This window comes from Ursus americanus, chromosome 20 (assembly GCF_024610735.1).
Source record: "Ursus americanus isolate L20-20 chromosome 20, mUrsAme1.1.p, whole genome shotgun sequence".
Classification (NCBI taxonomy): Eukaryota; Metazoa; Chordata; class Mammalia; order Carnivora; family Ursidae; genus Ursus; species Ursus americanus.
The window spans coordinates 5,975,643-5,999,235 of NC_142146.1; the positions used below are offsets into that span (position 1 = coordinate 5,975,643).

Consider the following 23,593-nt stretch of genomic DNA (forward strand, 5'->3'; position numbering starts at 1 on the left):
TTGCATCTATGTTCATGAGAGATATTGGTGTGTACCTTTTTCTTTTTTTTTCTTGTAATGTCTTTTCCAGGTTTTGGTATTAGGGTAACACAGCATCACAGAACAAATTAGGAAACATTATCCTTTTGCTTCTATCCTCTGAAAGAGGTTATGGAGAATTGGTATAATTCTTCTTTAAATGTTTGGTCAAATTCACCAGTGAACCCATGTGGGTCTGGTGTTTTCTCTTTTGGATGATTATTAATTATTGATTCAATTTCTGTAATAAATATAGGTTTATTCAGATTTTCTGTTTCTTCATGTGTGAATTTTGGCAGCTGTGTCTTTCAAGAAATGTTCCGTTCCACGTAGGTTATCAAATATGTGGGTATAGAGTTGTTCATAGTGTTTTTGTATTATCCTTTTAATGTCCTTGGATTCCGTAGTTATGTCCCCTTTTCATTTCTGATATGACTAATTGGTGTCCTATTTTTTTCTTAGCCTAATCAATAGTTTTTGAACACTTAATATATTCTCAAATTTTTATTAGGAAAAAAATAACACACAAAAAATCATTATTACTTTTTATTGCTTCATAAGAAATTACCAAAAATTAAGTAGAATAAAAACAATATCCACTAATTAGTTCATAATCCTTTAGGCCAAAATCCAGGTGGGCTTGACTAGGCTCTTTGCATAAGGTTTCAGAGGGCTGAAATCAAGGTTTCATCTGGGCCTGTTGTGCCAAGCAAAATAAATCAGACAGAAAGACAAATACCATATGATTTCACTCATATGTGGGATTTAAGAAACAAAACAGGTTAACATATGGGGAAGGGGAAAAGAGAGAGACAGAGAAAAAAATAAAACATAAGAGACTCCATAATAGAGAATAAACTGAAGGTTGATGGAGGGAGGAGGGTGGTAGATAACTAAATGGGTGATGGGCATTAAGGAGGACAATTGTTATGAGCACTGGGTATTGTATGTAAGTGTTGAATCACTAAATTCCACTCCTGAAAACAATATTTACTGTAATGTTAACTAACTAAAATTTAGATAAAAATTTGAAAAGAAAAAAATAAATAAAATTAAATTAAAAAAAAAATGTTTCACTTGGGCTAGTGTTTTATTAGGATGCTCTGATGAATTTACTTCCATGCTCTCACTAAGGTTGTCAGCCGAGTTCAGTGCATTGTGATGATAGGACTGAGGTTCCTGTTTCTCAGCTGGATGATTCCCCCAGCAACTTGGCTCATCTGTGCTCCTCTTACACAATTTCTCCATCTTTAAAGCAGCAACCCTGAGCTGAGTTCTTCTCACACTTTAAAGATCTCTGACATGTCTGCCTTCAGCCAGAAAAAGCTCTGTGCTTTAAAAAATTGATATGTTTAGATCAGGCCCACCCAGACAATCTCCCTGTCTCAAGGTTAACTGTACATGATACCATATTATTATAATATATTCACAGGAATGATATCTCATCATATTCACAAGTTCTGTGGATTAAAGAAGAATATCTTTGGGGGTATATTTTAAAAATTCTTCTTACCACAAAATTCAGTGTTACATTCATATTTATATGAAAGTTGGCACTCAATTCTTCACCAAAATGTAAGGTAAAAATAGAGACTGGGAAAGAACCATGTTTTTGATTTGTGCTCACCTGGCCTTTTGGGAGTACATCACCTTTTCACTCTTTCTCCTTCAAATTCTCTATTAAACAAAGGAGTTTTATATGTCTATGTCTCTGCCACATTACGAAGAATTCCCTTTCCTAAATGTCTGTTAGTGATCTTATGTTTCAGATCTTAATTCAATCACTACTTTCTCTAGGAAGGATTTTTTATTCTCCCCTCTTGACCCTAATAATGCTGAAGATTCCCTCTTTGTGCTTTCCTTGTATGTTCAACAGACTTTTATCCTGAATTATTACTGAAATTGCTTGTTCATATTCTACTTTGCCTATGAAACTGAAAATTATAAGCATCCATTGGTGTATGTCTACAACTTTTAGCATGGATCCTAACACTTGGATATTTGATATATATTTGTTTACCAAAGGAAAAACTGGAAGACATTGCAGCTAGTTTAGGTGGCCTTTAGGAGGGCTCACCCCCCTGCAAACATATACAGAGGAATTCAAGGAGAGAAGCCTGCTTAACAAGTTGTAATTTAGACATTTCTTTATATAATTTTTCTGCTGCTTAAGCTTATGCATAACAGTGAGAGGATTCTTTATTTTCTTTTGGAATAGACATACCTTTTATTTCTTCAAAATGCCCTCTAAATACTCTCCTATATAATAACTACTACTACTTTTAAAATTTTCACAATTAAATTGGATTCCCTGTGTGAAGAGCTGGTTCCCAGGGCCATCTTTTTCATTGTGTGGATTTGGGACATCACCCCCTTTCAAAAATTCTGTATTGGGTTTCTGTTATATGGAAAATTGGTGTTCACAGGATGAGATAAAGCTATAGTGTATGTGTTTTGAGAATCTCAAAATTCAAGGGGGAAACAGAAAAGAAAATAACTGAAGCTAATGTCATTTGGACTGGTTTGGTCATGGGCAGCCCAGACTGTATTAAAAAACAGCAATGGTGTCTCTGACCTTACTGTAAGGTGAGGAAAAGCTTCCATGAGAGGTGACAGCAGAACTATGTGTTGAAAGAGGAGGGCATATTATCAGGGGAAGTGATGGTGGGGAAGAGCTTCTCCAGCAGAGTTTCTTCTTTCTGCAATAAAGGTACACAATTTTCTATTGGAAGTTGAAGGGAAAATCAGACTGTACTTGAGGGAGCATACACAGCAAACCGTTATTTTCCCTACACTTTTTATAGTTGAATCTGAACCCAAAAGGCAAGATTATCACACACTGTACATTAGAAATGTTTATAAATAACAGCATGAGAAACCTGTACTTGCTTTTGGACTCTAGACATACCTTTTGTTTCTTAAAAAGGTCTGCTACATATTGCCCTATATTATTACTTTTTAAAATTTCACAATTAAATGGTTGATCATGTACTTAATTACAAAAGGAAACTGAAGGAGACTGTTATTAAATAGAAATGACACATTAGTTACCTGTAATGAAAAAACCCAACAGACTGGATAATAGGACTTCAGCGGGTTTAGAAAACAATAGGTAGATGGAGCTAGCATTTTGAATGGCTGCACATAACAAACTTTTCCATGGGTCTGCTTAGAAACTATTTTTGTGCTGCTTGCTCCTGAAGAGTTTTAAGTTTGTCCTCCCTTTGACTTTGAATCTCTGTGTGTAGTGGTTTTCAGAAATTAGCTTTTATGTGATCAAACTGCTCGTTTTTGATTCTGGATTCAAAGCTTTTATAATTATGTTCAGAGCACTGTAAAAAAAAGTATAAATGCATCTTTAATGTATGGAGATGGGGAGATCAGCAGTCCAGTGAAACTCTGCAGTGTAGGACAGAGTGCACAGGAGGTCAGCTGAACTGTTGAAAAGAACAGATCCTGCCAAAAAGGGGTGAAAGAATCGGACTCACCATAGAAAAGAGCTGCCAAAGAAGAATTTAGTAATGTATCCTTTTATTTGTGGAGGCGGACTATTAGACACTTATAAAAATGTAGACAATATGAAACCTAGCAATACTTACCACCTACTTACCCACCTACTAACTCATGAGGAATCCAATTATTGGGTATTTAAAAAGTTCTCTTGCATAGATAGCATTTGCTGGGGATTAGTAGAAATGTACAGCAGTTCACATTATATTTACAAATATCCAAGACTGAGAAGGAAGAGGCATGTACAAGGTAATATATGTTAGATTAAGAGAGTTTTTTAGACCTCCAAAAATAAAAAGAGCTGCAGAATTAAAAAATCTTCTAATTATGCTGCTATAGTGTGAAAATCAACATGTGTCTTGGAGAAGAAATTTTGGGGGAAAAAAACAGTATCTCACATTCAATATACTTTTTAGATTTCTGAAAAATGTACCTTTTTGCAATAAGCCCCTTGGCATATGCTCATTACCAAGGAAAATAAAACAGTTATATGACTAATTAGATCTCACCATATCAGTTCAGGAAAAGCCTGACAATTCACCCCTTGTTATCATAAACTAATGATGCCTCCCCACATTACATGAAACAATCAGTGGTAGTTCATTACCTCCGTGTCGTCTTGCTCCATAAATGTCAGGAGATTAAAGGTGAAATCTTTAGCTTCAAATTTTTTGTAGATGGGTTTTTAAAGTTTAATGTGGTTGGATTATTTCAGGTGACAGTGACAGTTTCTTCATGATTCCAAAATGTCTGCTAGAAGTCTAAAAACTGGTCAAAAACTTCTATTTGTTCTTATGTGTATTCATGTCAAATACTCTGTTTTATTGATTTTTTTTTTTTTTGCTGTAATAGTCCACTGACAGGATAAGCCAATGTTAGAGTTCTAAGGACAAAAAGGCAATCTTTGTGTCTCTCAGTGTATGGTGAATAAGCCTTGTGCACACCACAGTGCTCTAATAGCTCAGCATATGCACTTCACACGCACACAGACAGGCACCTTTCTTTTAAGATGTTCACAGCTTTCAGAAAGTCTGTTGGGAACAAACTCGTTTCATCTAGTTTAGTTCAGTATCTCCCTAGTTTTGTCGTTAAGGCAATCCCTCAGTGTGTAACATCATATAGAAATGATGTTCCCTGAAACAAACTATGGCAAAAGCTGTTTTAAATTACAGTATGGAATATTTGTGACACATTCAACTCTGCATGACAATTCTGAATCATTCATTGGAATAGATTTCTATAATAACGACTTGTCTATAGTAGCCTTCTCACCAAGTCAAGCATTTTGCTGCATGGAAACCCCTTCCCTATTCCAGCTCCCTAAGTATTCCTTCCAGAATTCAGTAGGAAATTAAAGATCATAGTTAGGCTGGGTGAATTTGAGGGCTCTAGGAGTTTTTCCTCAGCTAGAAAAAGAGAGTTGGACTAAACCGTTTCTAAGATCTTTTGAAGCTTTAAATCTGATGTCTCAATGACCTAGCTCTGTTACTGATGACAGCAACAACAAAATCCCATTTCCTACATTCTTCATTATTATTTCAATATTCAACTATCTCAAAGAAATGCCATAGATTAAAGGAGATGGAGCACACAAAATCAATGGATAAAGTAGCAATAACAGAGAGAAAAAAAGAATAACATGTTTTGACACCTGCTATGTGCAAGACATTCTTCTAAATACGTTACTATGATTATTTTACTTAACCTTCATAGTACCCTTTCTTGTGGCTGGATACTAATAGTTCCCATTTACAGATGAGATTGAATCTCAAAGAGTTTGTGGATAGTTTACCCCTAGAAGTGGAACCATTTGGATGCAAATCCAGGTCAGGCTAATTTCAGTTTCATTTCTTTTTCATGTTATTTTGCTGGTATTAGCATAGAAACAAACAATTTTAAGTTGAATGAAGAAAAAGAAATGGAAGAAAATGGCATTTTCAAAGAATGAAAAATCTAAGGAGAACCTGCCTACATATAGGGGCACCCACTAGCAACCCCTCAGGTAAGACAAAGTGAATATAAAATCTATTTAACTGAGGATATATTCTCAGAAATAAAAAATGCAGGTAAAAACATGGTGCTGAAAAAAAAATTGAGCTGAACACCTGATTTGTATTCAAACAATCAGATTGCAAGGGCATGTTTTGTTTAATTTGAATTTTTCATATTCACATTTTTGTTTATTATAAGAACTATCTTAATGTTTGGGAAACTGCACGCCACAGGGAGCAGGGGATAGGAAGTGGTGTCATGGCTTTTATTGGATTCTGGAGAAGTATGGACTGCTAATGTGAGACTAAACCCGGACTGCAGTGGGGAGGGTTGTTGAACTACAGAAATTTAGAGTATGATGAAGTGAAAACAATTTTATTAAAAAAAGAAATCAATTGTTTTTAGACATTTTGTCTTTTTTTTTAATTTTAGTTCAAAGATGCTGCCTTTATGTACAAGACCCTTATAAAGCATATTTCAGCATTCTTTTAAAGAAATGACCTATAAATTTCCTCTGAATAAGATTTTTTAAATTGTGTCAGTAATAGTACAACTTTTCAGAGCAAAAACTAAAGGAACACTTACGTTAGGGATGATGGAGAACCTAGAAAACCAAATCAATTTTTCACTGAGATGTTATTCATGTTGCTAGGGAAGACATAATGGTCATAATGGAGTGTGATCAGAGGGTTAAAATAAATGAGAAGAATTAAAAAAAAAAAAAACCCAGAGGGAAAGAAAGCCACAAGAAAATAGGTCCACTAATGAATGAGGAAGGGCATGAAATTAATGATGGCTCTAAAACGGCTGAGTTATTGAACTCATTTTTTAAATCTGCCTTTAACAAGAGAAATGAAGCAAAGAAATATAGACAATTAGGGAGTAATGAAGACATTGCAAAAATTGCTCTAGCCAACATGAAGATAAGGGAATTCCTTACTTGGCAGACATTGAAAGGCTCACATCACCCTGAGTTATTCAGGGTATTGGCTAGCATGTTTACTGATCCATGCATGTTTATTCTTAGAAAAATGAAAGAATGTTAGCATATTGGAGAATATGGAAAAAATAGTCTCTTGAAAGGTTTTGGAAACCTTTGCCCAGGAAGGTAACCATTAGTAAAGTGTGCATATAATATCTCTGAAACGTATTAAGAATGGGAAACCAGCAGACTGCCTTCAAAAGGAATAAAGCAGGACATATGAATTTATAGCTTTATCATCACAAACCCACAGAACAAATTGAAGGGAAAATCAACAAATACAAAAGTCAAACTTTTGGACATTAGGATCACTTTTGGTTTGGTGATTCACCCAATTGTGCAAGAAAAATTAATCAGAGTGATTCAAAGAAAAGTGATTTGATCATGGAGTTGGAAAGAGGTCAAAGATCACCAAGAGTGATGAAAATATAAGGCAAATTATATAAATGATTAATGGAGCTCAATATGGACTAGTATTGGTTCTGTTTTGTTTAAAAGATTTGTTATTTATGATTAGCAAAATGATTAATGAATTGTTTAAAAGATTTTAAAATGGTGTTATTCTCTTTAAGTCAAGGAACACTTGCAAAAACCACAAAGAGGCAAAAAGATCAAGGCGGACTGTAAATCTCTAAGTGGAGGTTATGCTAAAATGTGTGTGGGGTGAGAGGTCTCCAGAACTCAGGGTCTGAGCTAGAGAATTACGCAACACCTTGCAGTTCAAATGAGGCAGAAGGTCAACAGTTGTGGCAGCAGCAATGATGAAAGAAATCCCTGCTTATCGTCCCTTCATCTTAGCCATGCTAAAATTCTCTCAATGTTAGATGCTCATCTCATCAATCAGAAACATGGAAAACATCACATCCTGAGAACTGTAGATTCATAGCAATGCCTTTTGAAAGAAAAAGAAATGGACACAAAAGAACCTGATGATGAACAAGAATGCATTAAAAAATCAGACAACTTTGAGAACCTTAGATAGTTCTGGGCTCCAGAGGTTTTTTTTTTGGTTTTTTTTTTTTTTTTTTGAGGAAATTTAGCAGACGTGCCCAAGTTAGAAAGTGAGAAGACTAGGAAAAGGAGGACCAGCTGAGAAAACTTCTGATTGAGTTGGTGCAAATAAATACAGATTAAGAAGACAATATAAAGTCATAAAATTTGAAATGAAGCAAAAGGATGGAGTAAGCAGTGATGATTCAGCATTGCAGAGAAATAACTCATAAAGCTTCTAATGAACACTTGCTGTTGCCTGGGATAACTAGGATGTGACAGCAGTGACTTTACCTGTGGAGAGACCTGGTGGTCCTTCTGATGCCTCTTATATTTCACTTATGAGATAGAAGGGTAGATATTCTGACTGCCCTGTTCAAGGCATTTAAGTCTCTGCTACTGATGAGAAGGCATCACTTCTCAACGAAGATGCACTATGTATTTTCCCTTTTTATATAACCAAAACACTCCCTCAGTATTAACAAGAGCTGCACCCTATGAAATGCTTGCAATGTCTGACCATAGCATTCACAACACCTTTCCAGGGAAGGCATTGTTATCTAGATATCACAATAAAGGGAGGGACAGCACCTTTAAGTAGCGTTCCCAGTGTCACCCAGCAATCACTACCATTCACCTCCTCCTTCCAGGGTAGGCATTGTTACCTAGGTATCACAATAAGGAGAGGGACAGTGCCTTTAAGTAGCCTTTCCAGTGTCACATAGCGAGGAGGTGATGAGGTTGGACAGCAAACCCGGGTAACAGACTCCAGAACCCCTGCTCTTACTCCACCCACTGAGACCGACTTCAATTGCAGAGTATTCTATTCCTCTCACTTTCTGTAAAATCTATGGTTTCACACTTTCTGACATTGTGTTCTTTTCTTTTAAGATTTTATTTATTTAGGGGCGCCTGGGTGGTGCAGTGGTTAAGCGTCTGCCTTCGGCTCAGGGCATGATCCCAGCGTTCTGGGATCGAGCCCCACATCAGGCTCCTCCACTAGGAGCCTGCTTCTTCCTCTCCCACTCACCCTGCTTCTGTTGCCTCTCTTGCTGGCTGTCTCATCAAATAAATAAATAAAATCTTCAAAAAAAAAGAGATTTTATTTATTTGTAAGAGAGAGGAGAGAGAGAGAGCACAAGCAAGGGGAGTGGCAAGCAGAAGGAGAAGCAGGCTCCACGAGGAGCAAGGAGCCCAGTGCAGGGCTTGATTCCAGGACCTAAGGATTACCACCTGAGCCGAAGGCAGATGTTTAACGGACTAAGCCACCAGGAGTCCCTCTGACATTGTTCTTAATCCAAAGGAGCTGAAATGTGTTCTTGGCAGAGTCACTGATCTCAAGTGGAACAGCCCAAAGGGATTGAAGATATTTCCCTCCCTGAAAGGTCTATGTCATATTGGTCCAGTGGTCACAGTTCTGATCATGGCCTTTGATGACTTGCCCTTGATTCAAGGCATCCACAGCAGTTCTCTAAACACAGACAATGGCTGGGACTCCCATGGCAGTTCAGTTGCAGTTTCTGTGCTCAATAGCTATGTTTTCCCTGAACAAAATTCAGAAAGAGATAGGGGAGTTTTTGCCTTGTATCCCTTGTATGGCCATCTATATACACACTGTAATACACAGGCGTTCATCTTGGTGGCCTGTGATTTCAAATTCTTAATTGAAGGTTTTGGGGGTTTGTGCCAGATATCTAATTACTCAGAACATTTGTTGATGGAGACTTAGATGTCATTGAGTTCCTTTGAAGTTCAGTGTCTTCCTGAGCATAGCTTTACATGAGAATATAATGTCAATTAACCACATAGTTGATTCATGCGTTCAGAGAATCATTATACTTATATGTGCTAAGTTCTGACAGTATTTTGGGCATGACATCCATCTTGGGACACAAAGAAAAAAGCAAAAGACTCCAGGTATCCTCATCCTTCACTCGTGAATCTACTAAATTGTGAAGCATTTCACAAGGATTTACCGTTATTTGTCAAAACACTGAAATTTACTGATGACTTACCTATTATATAAAATAAATTCAAGTTTTTCCTTTTAATAATGTAATTATCATTTCCATTATTCTAATATGCTTTCTTAAACGTGGAAGCAAATGAATTACTAACATGGGATAAGGAATAGCTTATAATATTGACTATTCCCTTGGGAGTATATTGCTTAAGTGAACTTGTGGTTAAAACAGAAAACATAAAGGTGAAAAATACTGGTTATTAGGAACAAACACATGTATGGAGACACACAACCACAAACGTTATGTTATACTAAGCACTATGGGAACACAGAGTACACTGGGCAGTTTCCTTGGAAAGGTGCAGTCAGAAGTGGTCCACAATAAAGAAATCAGGATGATGAACCCTGCCAATGCAATAGCCTAGGGCAGGGAGCTGGATTGGTGCCATAGATTTAAACAGTGGTTTTGTCTGAATGGAACACAAAGTTTGTGAGCAAAGCACTGGAATGAGTTAAGTTGGGAGGGGTGTCTGAGGGCATTTTAAAATCATGCTAGGCATATTTTGGACTGCAGGATACAGTTATCGGCAAGCCTGCATACGACTATAAAAAATTTCAAAATACCACTGTTTTCTTAAGGCTTCTTTTCAAACTGCAATTATGAGCTCAGTCATCCAGGGCAAAGCAGTTTCTAGGTTCACTGAGGGTCAGTTCTCAGTCTGAGCCAGGTAAGTCTCGGCCCCTAAACTCTCTCCATATCAAGGGACATTTGAGTCTAATCCACCTTGATGCCCACTCCTATGTCCCTCACTCACTGTCCCAAGTATAAACTCTCAAGCCATCCGTCCTCCACCATAACTCAACCCAAACCATTCTAGATGCTCTGCCCCCACACAGAGCCTTTGATGACTTCTCCTACTCTCAAATGCTTTTCTGTGCTTTGAGGCTTCTACTCCTTAACTAGACAATTCTCATAGAGTTTTAACCCTTTCTCTGAGTGTATTTGTGTTACCAAGTACACCTTCTCAAGTTGCACATTTCCCCTACCTTAGAGATGCCTGAATAATTTGTCATGGATCAGATTTGCAAGCTACATAAGGGAGAGTTCTGAATTTTTACAGTTTACTTTTAGCCCAGGTCAGAAGATCAGAGAGGCCAATGGGAACAACCGATTTAAGAAAACCTACGTACGCAGAGAGGGTTTAGAAATTAAGAAATCAGACATTCTATAAGAACAAAGTAAACAGATTTGAATCATAATTGTTAGTCATAATGCTCTTCTATTCTAGGATCTCATGACTTCTGTGTCAAGTTCATACTTAAAAAGGTTTGTTTTGGGAGACAAAGAGAAGCATGAACTATTAATAATACACTGTAAAATCTGTTGTAATTGAAGTATAAATAAATGTTATGTGAACATTCACATACACAAAAAAAGGTTTATGAAACACTAGCTTGCTTCCAAAGATGTCCAGTTTGAACACTGAGTCCTCATAGTACTGGGTTTTGAGCTATAGCCATAGTGAATTCCCACCAATTCCCCAAGGTGCCCAATCTGTGTTATTCCTTCTCTTCTGTCAGAAACATCCTTTTCCATCCATTACCTTGACTCACTTGGCTAGGTACTGCTTACTTTGTAAATTACAGCTAAGATGTTGCTTGTTTCTGAAAGCCTGACCTTGTTCACCGAGGGAAGATTAGATGACTCTAATACGAGCTCACATAAAATTTATATTTTCCCTTTTTTATTATATGCCATTATATGCCATTATATGCCACCGTTTGTCCCATATTCCTTGATTTTCAACATCTGGTACAATGCTTGGCGTCATCGGTGTTCAATAAATATTTGATGAATGACTACATCAGTTGAAAAAATAAAAGATGGAATGGATGAAGAGATAAAATTAGTGAATTGATGGATATATAGATATTTTTGTCAGTTTCTGAATGTGAGTTACACCAGATAAAGTTACTGTGTATGAAAAGAATGAAGTTAAATGAATTCAATATCTGATCAAGAGAAACATACAAAATCATACTGAAGTTACTCATATCATTCATTCATCAAATATTTATTAAATACCTAGCAGTTACATCAACAGTAACCCTTTTTTAAAACTGATTCAAGCACTTATTACGTTCTTACTATTTATGTCATAAAGTATCCTTGCTACTTTGCTCCAATAATTTGTTGTTTTTCATGTGTTTTAGAAGTGAATCATGAGCTAAACCATTAAAAAAAAAAATACCCTGCCAGTTATACATATAGCACATATGCTAAAAGCTTGATAATATTTTTTCTCTTTTCTTTCAAAGGAATTTTAAAGCAAGGGAATAATTGTCAAAGTAGACCCAATGTGCACTTTTCATGAAAAATTAACCTGCGTATGCATATTCAAAATAAGTGACTGCAAATGAATAGGGAAATTAGTTCTGTTCTGTCTTTGTGGAGATCTCATTGGTAGTATGGTGATCTGCATTCAGATCAGCTACAGACCCGAGATTGAAGGAGAGTTCTGTCGATAGACAGGATGCTATGTAAGCTCCACCATACGCTAAGAATTACTTCCAAGAGTTGAAATCTTGTTTCACTTAAGAAATTAAAAAATAAAATCAAGGGGAAACTAGGCACCATGCAAAGAGCAATACTTATTTCAAATTAGAGCTGAACTCTGGATATCTAGTCAAATAGAGTAAATTGTCTTGAAGATGGAGGAATGTTTGTAGATGGAAAAGGGATCTCTGAATATACTAGCCTCCATTCCTTATAAATCTGATGCCTTGTGGGCCCCAATGCCATCATTCTCCCTGAGTTTGGAGTTAGTTCACTTCCTGTCCACAAATGACTTACTGATAATGCTTGCTATAGTTACCAAGGTGTGGAAGCAAGCAGAATTTCATACAAAGAAGCATGTAAATATCTCCAGGAATTTATGTAGTGTCCTTATCAGTACAGGAACAGAAAGGCTAAGCTAGATCTGGGTTATCACTGATTATAAATTAGATGAGTGTCTCCATTCCAACTACAACCAACTTCCAGCTTTTGTTTCCAGGTTTTATTCCAGTAAGACCCCTTTTATAATAGGCTGGGTTATAGATATTAAACCTTGACTTGTCTTTGGCTTATTTCATAAGAAACAGTTTATGTTACCTCCACTAGGGACCATGCTTATTTTTAGTAGCTCTTCTGAGTTTCTAGAGTAACATGCAGCAAACCAAATCTCATGTGGATAAAAAAAATCAGTCAGGTCTGACAGTACAATGTAATCAGGTTCTAGAATGTTTATAGCCTTTGTCAAAAGAGTGGAACTAAGATGAAACTAAAATATTCCGTGCAATATTTTACTATCCCTCCCATCACCGTAACAACAGATAACCTGAGCAGCTGGGACATTAGTAGCCTATTGAGAAACTCAGCCTTCCTTTGTGAACTTTACCTACAATTTGTAGATGTTTGCCTTTGGAGGTCTCATATTCTTTTTCTTCAGAGGTTTTGGCAGCTTAGGTCAGTATGCACCAATTTAGGATCTGGGAAAATGTTCCAGAGGGAACTAGATGTAACCAACACTTTGACATTATGCATATTACTGGCCTTGCTTCTATACAGACTCAATAGACCAAAAAAAAGAAATTAAATAAATTAATCTTTTACAATATCTGAATAAACTAAAAGGTAGTGGAGAGTGAGTTGTGTTACTATCTAGGGAAAAAGCAATCCCTTCAAGAGAGATCAAGGATACATGAATCTTAAGACAAGAGAGCACAGGAATGTTTGACAAAAAACACAGTGATGGGTCTGGCAGGAGAGGAGAGAGCAAAAGGAAGAGTGGGAGTGGAGGCTAGAACACACAGGGACACGTATGTCTTTGTGAGGTTTTTGGCAGCTGCTCTGCGTGACGTGAGAAACCATTGAAACTTTGTTTTTAATTGAGGCGAAAGTCACTTAAAATTAACCATTTTAAAAAATATTTTTATTAAGGTATAATGAACATACAGTGTTATGTTAGTTTCAGGTGTACAATACAATGGCTCAACATTTCTATATATTACTCAGTCCCCATCATAATAAACACACTCTTAATCCTTTTTATCTATTTCAAAGTGAACAATTCATGTAGTACATTACAGTATTGTGCAATCACCACCTCCATCCAGCTCCAAACCCTTTTCATCCGTCCAAATTAAGATCCTGAATGCATTACAGAATTACTCTCCATGACTTCATGCCCTTAGCCCCTGGTAATCATCTATCTACTTTCTGTCCTATGGATTTAACTGTTCTGGATATTTCATATACATAAAGTCTTTCTGTGACCTTCTGTGACTTACTTTTCACTTAGTATACTGTTTTTTAGCTCCATCTATGTTGTAGCATGTATCAGCACTTCATTTCTTTTTATGGCTGAAAAATATTACATATGAATATACAACAATTAGGTTATCCATTCCTGTATTGGTGGACATTTGGGTTGTTTCCACCTTTTGGCTATTGTGAATAATGTTTCCATGAACATTCATTTACAGTTTTTGTTTGAACACCTGTTTTCAATTATTTTGGATATATACCTAGGAGCAGAATTGCCTAGTTACATGTAATTGTGCATTTAACTTTGTAAGGAACCAAAACTTGTTTTCAGTGAAGGGTTTTTGTTCAGAGAAAGGACCTGATATAATTTATGATTTTAAAGATTATTCTTAGTGCTATGAGGAGAATAGTTTTTGGAGAATCATGACAGAAGCAATGAAACAATTCAGAATTTAACTGCAATCATCTGCCTTGAAGCAGCATATAAGCAATGGAGAATAGAAAGAAGTGTTCCAATTTAGGTATGAAGAAAAAGCTGACAATATTTGTTGATCGTTTAGACATGAGGGAAAGAAAGCTTGCAAGGATGATTGAGGAATTAGAAGATAGAAATTACCAATATCTCATAAAAGGGAAACTGTGAAGTACTAGGTTTGGGGGATATAACCAAGGGTTCATCCTTACATATCTTAAATTAGCAATATCTTTTCAACATCTGTATCATATACCTATAGCTATATGACAAACCACTAACCACAAAACTTTGTGGTTTGTTTATGTAACTTTGTGTTAGCGTCTGGGTCTGAGCTCAGTGGAGTGGTTCCACAGGCCTCATTTGGAGTCGCTTGTAGCTGCAGTAGGCAAGTGGATCAGTTGGGAGCTGGTTGACCTAGGGTACCTCAGATGGAATGGATCATTCTCCTCCACATGGTCCTGTTCTCCAACAGACTGTCCCAGGCTTTTTTTTTTTTTTTTTTAGATTTTATTTATTTACTTTGGGAGAGACAGAGAGAGTGAATGAGAGCACAAGCAGGGGGGAGGGGCAGAGGGAAAGGGTGAAGCAGGCTTCCCACTGAGCAGGGAACCCAATGCGGAGCTGGATCCCAGGACCCCAGGATCATGACCTGAGCCAAAGGCAGACACTTGACGACTGAGCCACCCAGGCGCTCTGATCCCAGGCATTTTTATGTGGAAACTTCAGGGCAAGAGGAGAGAATGGAAACTGCAAGTTCCTTTGAGTTCTTCGCTCACAACTTATACAATGTCACTTTCACTCTATGCAACTAGTCAATGAAGTCGCAGGTGCAACCAAGATTCAATGGGGCAAAGAAGATTCAACCTCTTGATGGGACCATCAGCATCACATTGCAAAGATGTGTATAAAGCAAGGGCAGAATCAGCGGCTTTTTAAAAATCTAGTCTAATTCATCACACCATCAAAGCTGAGATATTGAGAACGTAATCAGTTATAAGCTCCTGAAGTTCAGGAGGGAAAACTAGGCAGACAAGGGAATGGTGATTGATGAAGAGATTCTTTCCAAATGCTGATACCTGATGTCTGAAAATTGAAAAAACAATGAAATAAGGAGGAAACAGAAAAGTGAATCAGATGGATCTATCAGTGAGGTAAGAGGAGACCAAGTAAAAGTTGTGTCCAGAAAGTTAAATTTGGAATTCAAATACACCAAAGATGACTGTGCATTTGTTGTTTAAGCAGTACATAGTGGCTTTTCTGACAGTTAAGTATCTTTGCAGTTACCTGACCAACATAGTGACTGTTTTCTCTCTAGCCCCAGGCTAAGACAGGGGCAGGAGTTTATGTGAATACCAAAATTCTTCCTGTACCAAGCTCATTAAAAGATCTGAACTTCCATTAATATCCAGGGAAAGTAGGCCAGAAATTGTCTGCAATGCTAATGGGAGCTATGAATTTGAATTTTCATTGAAGTAATAAGGCCATGTGTTTTAAACAGTGGTAAAACTCAGTGGTGAGGGCAACTGAAAGACATTTACTTTATAACCATGTTGAGAAGCATATTTATTAAACATCTCCCTATACGTAAAATTGTTCTAGGTCCTCACAATTACACAAAATTGAATGAAGCACTTGATCTTGTTTTTCAATGGTTGCCATTTAAATAGGACTTCATAGATGAGATAATAAATTGTATAAATTGCTACTGAGAAGAATGATCATATTCACACAGAGACATATCTATGCAAATCATGTAAAGATATGCTTACTAATAGAGTACAGGGGAGAAGGTATAGAAAAAAAAAAGGGTAAGCATGAGGCAGCCAGAGCAAAATCCCCACCAATTAGTAGTGTCTATAAACAAATCTCTTAGTCTAATAAAGACATCAGCTGCCATTTATTGTTTTTACAATGTTTGGAGCACCATTCTCAGTACACCCACATCAATTTACTTAGTACTCACAACAACCAATAAGGTACAAGACATTCTTTTGTGCCTATACCACATCTGATTGGCCCACTTGTTTTCAGCACACTTGGCAGCACCCACCTCCCACAAATGTCTGCTTCAGTGGCTCTCTGCTTTCCTGCCTCTCAGACGTCCTCTGAAACCTTAGAGCCACTCAGCCCGCATGCAGACATAGTTTCGGAGAAGTCCTCAACCAGTGGGGGACAGGAGTCAGTGGATAAATACCTCAGCTTTCCTCCCTTTGGAGGGATCATTTTGAGATGCATTCTATGGAGTCACTCGCATGATTCCCAGAGCAATTCAGCTTTAGTTGTCCACCAGGGAAACTAGCCTAGAGACATATCTTTCATTACCTTTTCTTCCCTTTCTATTTCATTGTCCTATTTCCCCTCACTCTGCTTTCTGTGATTACCTTCCAAATTAGCTGTATCCAAATCCATATCTCAGGCACTGTTTGTGGAGAACCCAAACCAACCCAAACAAATTGTTCTGCACTTTAACAGATAAAAAAAGGAGGTTATAAACATTTAAGAACTTGATCAAAATAATCTATGGAAATTATTAGAATCCAGACTGGCCCATAATCTTCCAGCATTAAATAATACTGAATCTCTCAGAATCAAGGTTTTCATGATTTAATTTTTACAGATAAATAAAATATTTATAGACCCCACTGTGAGATTCTATGATTCGAAATTATAATTTCTTATGCATAAAATAAAGAAAATATATTTCCTTGATAAGAAACTAAGACCTAAAACATTGAATATTCTAGCACAAAAAAGCTCTCCTATTTCCCTACCATTCTCAAAACAAGTTATCAAAGGAATATTCTCATATTTTAATCTGAGTGTTTTACTGTAATAGATGTTGCATTGAAAGATCTTATTTTTAGGATTTTTAAAAGGTTTTCTTTGTAATCTTTAACTCTTGGTTAAGATCTTTCCTTCTGGATTTACAGGGACCTATGTGACAATTATAGCCTGCACTTAATATGCAATTTTATTGTTTAAAGTGCTTGCACACGTTTTTTTCCCTAAACTGTTACAACAACATTATGAGGTACATGAAATCATTTTACAGATGAGGAAACTTAATTGCAGTGATTGAGTCTTGCCTACACTAATGTACTTGGCATATAGCAGAACCAGGTAATGAATTCCCATCTTCTTGTAACCCAAGGCAGGGCTTTGTCTCCAATAGCATAGCCATTTATGAAGTCTGTGATTATGGCCAATGCTGAGGAAAACAGTAAGGAACAAACTCTCTGAGTGGGCCATGTGGAAAGGAGATGGTTTAAGAGTTTATAAATAGCTGCTTCCTGCAAATTGGCATTTTTTTATTCTCTGCATTTCCAAAGTCCATGTAGATGCACAGAGAAATTGGGTTCTAAGTTTCAGAAAAGAAACACGGTGTTGCAGTACCAAGTACTCAAGTTTTAGACCCTGATAAGAATAGGAAATTATTCAACTCCACTGGAAATGCCTACCACTTAATAGTTTTTCAGTCTCTTCACCCTCAGTTTGTTAATCTTTAAAGTGATACTGATAATACTGTTTCAAATAAGTATAAACATGAACTTAAATTGAAACTATAGGGGCACCTGGGTGGCACGGCGGTTGAGCGTCTGCCTTCGGCTCAGGGCGTGATCCTGGCGTTCTGGGTTCGAGCCCCACGTCAGGCTCCTCCGCTATGAGCCTGCTTCTTCCTCTCCCACTCCCCCTGCTTGTGTTCCCTCTCTCGCTGGCTGTCTCTATCTCTGTTGAATAAATAAATAAAATCTTTAAAAAAAAATTGAAACTATAAAACAGAGTCAAATCATAAACGGCTATGGTCACCTTTTGCTAATTTCTAGCTTCTGGTTCTCAACATATATGAAAAGGAGAAAACAAGAATATGTGTACAATCACTTCACATTGGCCCTTTCTTAAAAGTCAGGGAAATCATTTTAAATCAGTTTTTTCAGTCCTTTATATCCGCATGACATTTTCATGTGATATTAACAAGCCAACAATACCTACTCTGATCTACAATATCCCAAGCTCTGTTCTAATCTGTTGACACCTGTCTTCTTCTTTTTTTCCCCTACAAGTTATTGATAGCTTTTAAAACATCTATTTAGGTAAAATACACATAACATAATATTGACATCTCAACTATTTATAGATTTATAGTTTAGTGCAGTTAAATACATTCACATTATTGTGTAACCATCACTGCAATCCATCCCCATAAACCCTTTCGTTCTGCAAAATCAATACTTTATAATTATTAGACAATAACTCCTCTTCTCCCCTCTCACCAACCCCTGACTACAACTATTCTACTTTCTGTCTCTGAATTTGACTACTCCAAATACCTTATATAAGTGGAATCATGCAGTATTTATCTTTTAGTGGCTGACTTATTTCACTTAGCATTATGTCCTCTAAGTTCATCCCACATTGAAGCATGTACCAAAGTTTCCTTTCTTTCTTTTTGAGCTAAATAATATTCTACTGTAGTATAAACCACATTTTGTGTATCCATTTATCCATTGATGATCCTTGGATTGCTTCCACCTCATGGCTATTGTCAACAGTGCTGCTCTGAACTTGGTTGTATAAATATCTCTTCTAGATCCTGCTTTCAGGTTTTTTGGATACAGAAGTAGAATTGCCAGATCATTTGGTAGTTCTATTTTAATTTTTTCAGAAAATTCCATGCTGTTTTCCAGAAAAGAGGTTGCACCTTTTCTCATTCCCGCCGACAGCACCCGAGAAGCATGAGATGACTGCTCATTATAGTTTTGATTTGCAATTACCTAATGATTACTGATGTTGAGTATCTTTTCACATGCTTGTTGGCCATTTGTATATCACTTTTGGAGAAATCTCTATACATCTCCTTTGCCCATTTTAAAAAACATGGAACATTTCATGTGTTTGCATGTTGTCCTTGCACCAGAGCATGTTAATCTCTATATCTTTCTAATTTTAGTGTATGTGATGCCAAAGCAAGCATCTAAGTTGTTGATTCTTAATTTGAATTTTTAGTGTTTCATTAACACATTTTCCTGTTCCCAACAAACTACCATCCCTCACTACACACCTACACTCAACACTTTTTTCCATAAAAAATATAAAAGAAGATTTGTGTATATTCTTAAACTTATTTCTTCTTTATGTTCAAGTTATCGCCCCTTTCCACTGCTTGATTACTGATAGCCCTTGAGTTTTGTTTTGCTTTGTTTTGTATTTTTTCACGTCCCTAGGTTTGGGGAAGTGGAAAATTTTAAGGTCTGACTTAATGATGCCGCCTTAAACAACCTGATCAAGGTAGAGATGAGTAAGGAGCAATATTTCAACCTTGTATCTAAAGAGGGCATTAATCTTGCTCTTTTTTTAAAATTTTTAATCAGAAGTTCCTAATTTTCTCACCATTGATGCAAAAATCATTTATGCTTGCAGCACAACCAACATAAATCATTAACACAAAAAAGAATAGTAAGCAATCTTTAATCAATATCACTTCCTTCTATGAGACACGGTGGAAATGAAAGAATACAATTTGTCATTGATCAGGATTCTTGCAAACATTTAGCCAGGGCCCCATATCTTCCCAGTACTTACTTTTCTCTAGCCATGCTGGCCTTCTTTATGTTTTTAGGACAAATCAAGGTCATTTCCTTCCCATGAACTATGCACATCTTGTTTCTTTTTGTCATTTCATCATTCATTGAGGTTTTAGCTTAATGCCGTCTCCTTGGAGAAGCCTCCTGACACCTAATCCATCGGTGCTGCTTCCTGGACAGTCACTTTCTATTGTTGCATACACTTTGTTTTCTTCACAACACAAATGACTTTCTGAAATTATCTTATTAATTATTTACTGGTATGCTGTTTATTTTCAGCCACCTTCCCTTATTATGATATACATTCTATAATTGCAGAGGTCTGTGTCCTTGGTTCACTTCTAAATCCTCAGTGCCTGAAACAGTGCCTGATTAATAGTATATGTTTAATAAATATATATTGAATGAATATCTGGTGACAATGTCAATTAGGGATCAAAAACTTTTTAGGCTTTATAGGGCATATGGTCTCTGTTACAACTGCTCAAATCTACTATAAATCAAAAGCAGCCCTTAAATAATACAAAAAAAAAAGCTTGACTGTTGCAGTAAAATTTTATTCACAAAAAAACAAGGGAAGGTCTAGATTTCGCCTGTCGATCATAGTGTACAGACTGCTAGACTAGATCACCTTTTGTCAATTTTGGTGTCAGGACACACACTTGAATGTTAATTAATTCATTTTGCCTAGTGTTTGCCAAAAAAAATGTTAATAATAATAAAAAATCAAAGATAAAATTGGATTTACTTCAAAATTATAGGTAATAATTAAGATAAAGATTAAGAAAATATTCCAGATTTTCTGTGGAATAGTATGATTCCTGTTCAATCAGCAGCTTCAGTGGGAAAGGGCAATTGGTGTTAAAGATAACATGTTGGTAGGAAGGAATATTTGAAATCATCTGTATAGCAGTGGTTCTCATACTTGAGTGTGATTCCAAATCATTGGTGATTGCCAGACTGCATTAACTCTGGGGTGGTGCCTGAGAATTTGTGTTTCTATCTGTTTCCGGGTGATGCTGATGCTGGTGGGGTAGAGGCTGGAAAGTAGAGAGGAGATGCATGTGAAGATGTGAGTGAGGTGATACAGGTGAGCAATGATCTGCATGATGGTAGAGGTTATGGAAATGGTAAGCAGGACACAAATGAGAGGGAATTATCCAAGAGAGTAACATACATAGGAGTTAATTCATGGAAAAACTGAATTTATGGGGAAAAAGATGAAATGGCCCTTGGGGGATGTATTGAAGAAGAAGAGAGTAAAGACTCAGAAATAAACTATGTTAGACTAACTACATTTTCTTCTTTAACAGAAGGACTAGACTCTAGTCATACAGCTGCACTTGATTAAGCATGGCATTTGATGATATATTTCCTGATAGTATATTGGATAAATTGAGCCACTCACTTTGACAATATATGCCATTAACACCTGGTTTTATGTATGTAGGGAGAGGATGTTGACAAAAGTGCAGATCAACGTGACAGAGGATGACTAATGGTGGCAGTGTCTTCCCTCAGCTACACCCCACTGACAGATATGTCAGGATAGATAAATTGAAGTTTTTGACATAGAACTAGAGGAAATGTGTTGAATGAGAGAATGTTTGTGACATGATGGAGTAAATAGTTAAATCTCATCTTATCAGAATTTTTTTAAATAAACATATCTAGCTCTTTTCCTAGGAAGAAAAGAGAAACAAAGAACAGATGGAGCTGAAAAATATCAATACTAAGATGAGATACACAAATTTAAGTGTTTACTTAATCTCATTAAGTATAAAGGGACCAAACTTTCCAATTAAAGGAAGAGAGTTTCAGACTGGCTTAAAAAAACTAAAATTAAAAGTTAAAAAAAGTCAAGACTGAACTATATGCTGTCTACATGATAAGATGAAAACAAAGGAATAGAAAAAATATGGCATGCACTATAACAAGAAAAAAAAGGTACTGAGCAAAATATACTTTAAGACAAGGTTTATTACCCAAATGGAACATTCTATCATGATAAAAAAAGAAGTTTACCAGGAAGATATACTGATACTAAAGCCTCAGTATGCATACAGCAGAAACTATCAGAATCAAAGGGAGAATAGAAATATCTACAATTAAACTTGTTAATTTTCATTCCCCTCCTTCAGTCATTGGTAGAACAACTAAACAAACAATTTGGTATGTATAAACTGGACTCAACATAATCAGCTTGAATTAATCGACGTTTTAAGAATCTCCTCCTGAAAGATCACAAGCTATAAACTTCTGGATGAAAAGCAGCAAATCCCTGAGGCTCTCCACATTTATTATTTTCCAGGCAAATCAGACATAGCTATAGGAGTACATGTTCTCTTTGAGACCTGTGCACCCTCTGTAGCCCACTTCCTACGGAGAGCTGTTTTAAGACTTGTCAAAACAATAACAGAATTATCACATGAAGCTAATGCTCTTTGGCAACTTAGTTTCTTCAAAACCTTATTAACTTTCTTATTTTTTGCTTCTAGTTAGTTTTACGTATGAGCTAACAATACCAAAAGTTATTTTTGAAACAGTTCGCAGATGGTCTTTATTTACTTGCTTTCTAGTTCCCTTATACAGCTCCACTTAACAGCGGCTACCTGAGGAGATGAGTCTTGAAGATAGCACACCTCAAATCTGATCACTTTATTGAAGTAAAAATTCTCATCATGTCTTTGTCAACAACAACAACAACAAAACTTCTAAATGTCCAATTTCTAGTTCACTCCTGAACAACGTAACTGTGAAGGGAAGTTCCATATCCAAAATAATTATATTTTCTAACTCTTGACAAAGGAGGTAAGTTCTGCTTAACAAGTACTTCATTTATGTGTTGCTATTAAATTGTTTTCAAGTAACAATTTCATTTAATTACATATTTTTGTGGGTTAGGAATGTGAGAAGAGCTCAGATGAGCAATTTTTCTGCTTCATGTGATTTCAACTGGAGTCATTCAGCTGTTTAACTGGCGGGTGGGTTTGTCTGGAACATCCAAGATGGCTTCATTTATATGGCTGTTGCCTTCAAGGCCGATCTTAGATAGAACCTCTCCCTATCGATGGAATCATAGGATTTCTTTGCATTATCTCTCTAGCAGAATAATGGAACAATCTCCAGGTAGCTCAGGTCTCCAAGAGGACAAAACAGAAGCTATCAGTCTTATTAAAGGCTAGACTCAGAACTGGCATAGAATCACTTCTGCCATAATCAACGCAAAGGAAATATTCTTCATGTTGCCTATGTTTTACATAGCAGATAGTTTTGTAAAGGGGACATCTTGCCACATGTCCAAGCTTGCAGGCACAATTAATCAGTTTAGCACATGCTCATGAAAGGGCTCAAGGCTTTCTTGAGCAAGTCAGCATTCTCAGAAACAAAAACCAAATAGCAACCAGGCTTGGAAGCATGTAGTTCTGCTTTTCTGATTATTCAATTTCAAACAATAGAAAAAATAAGAAATATTGCCCATGTACTCAGACAATTACTCAAACAGCAGTCTAAATTATACCTTATTTTGGATTGAGAAATGGAGCACAGCCATATGTGAAACACCACATGGGTGCAATCCAGGGGAAATGCTGTTCAGTTCAGGCATATGTTTAGCTTTTTGTGCCTTTCCCTCAACAATGCAGAGAATCTGGGAAGCTTTAAACACTAATATGATCTAATTGGGGCTACAAATCCTAAGTCTTTTACCTTGTATCTGAAGTGTATCTACCACCCACCCTTCAACTTGCAACACTCTTAACTTGTTCCTTGT

The 23,593-nt window shown here is 36.5% G+C and overlaps 1 non-coding gene across 1 annotated transcript; it reads right to left on the minus strand.

The window, feature by feature from the left end:
- Positions 1-19,108: 19,108 nt before the first annotated feature.
- On the minus strand, positions 19,109-19,211 carry LOC123792883 (U6 spliceosomal RNA). The gene has a single exon (XR_015727975.1). It is a non-coding gene; the product is annotated as a U6 spliceosomal RNA (small nuclear RNA).
- Between the last annotated feature and the right edge of the window lie 4,382 nt (positions 19,212-23,593).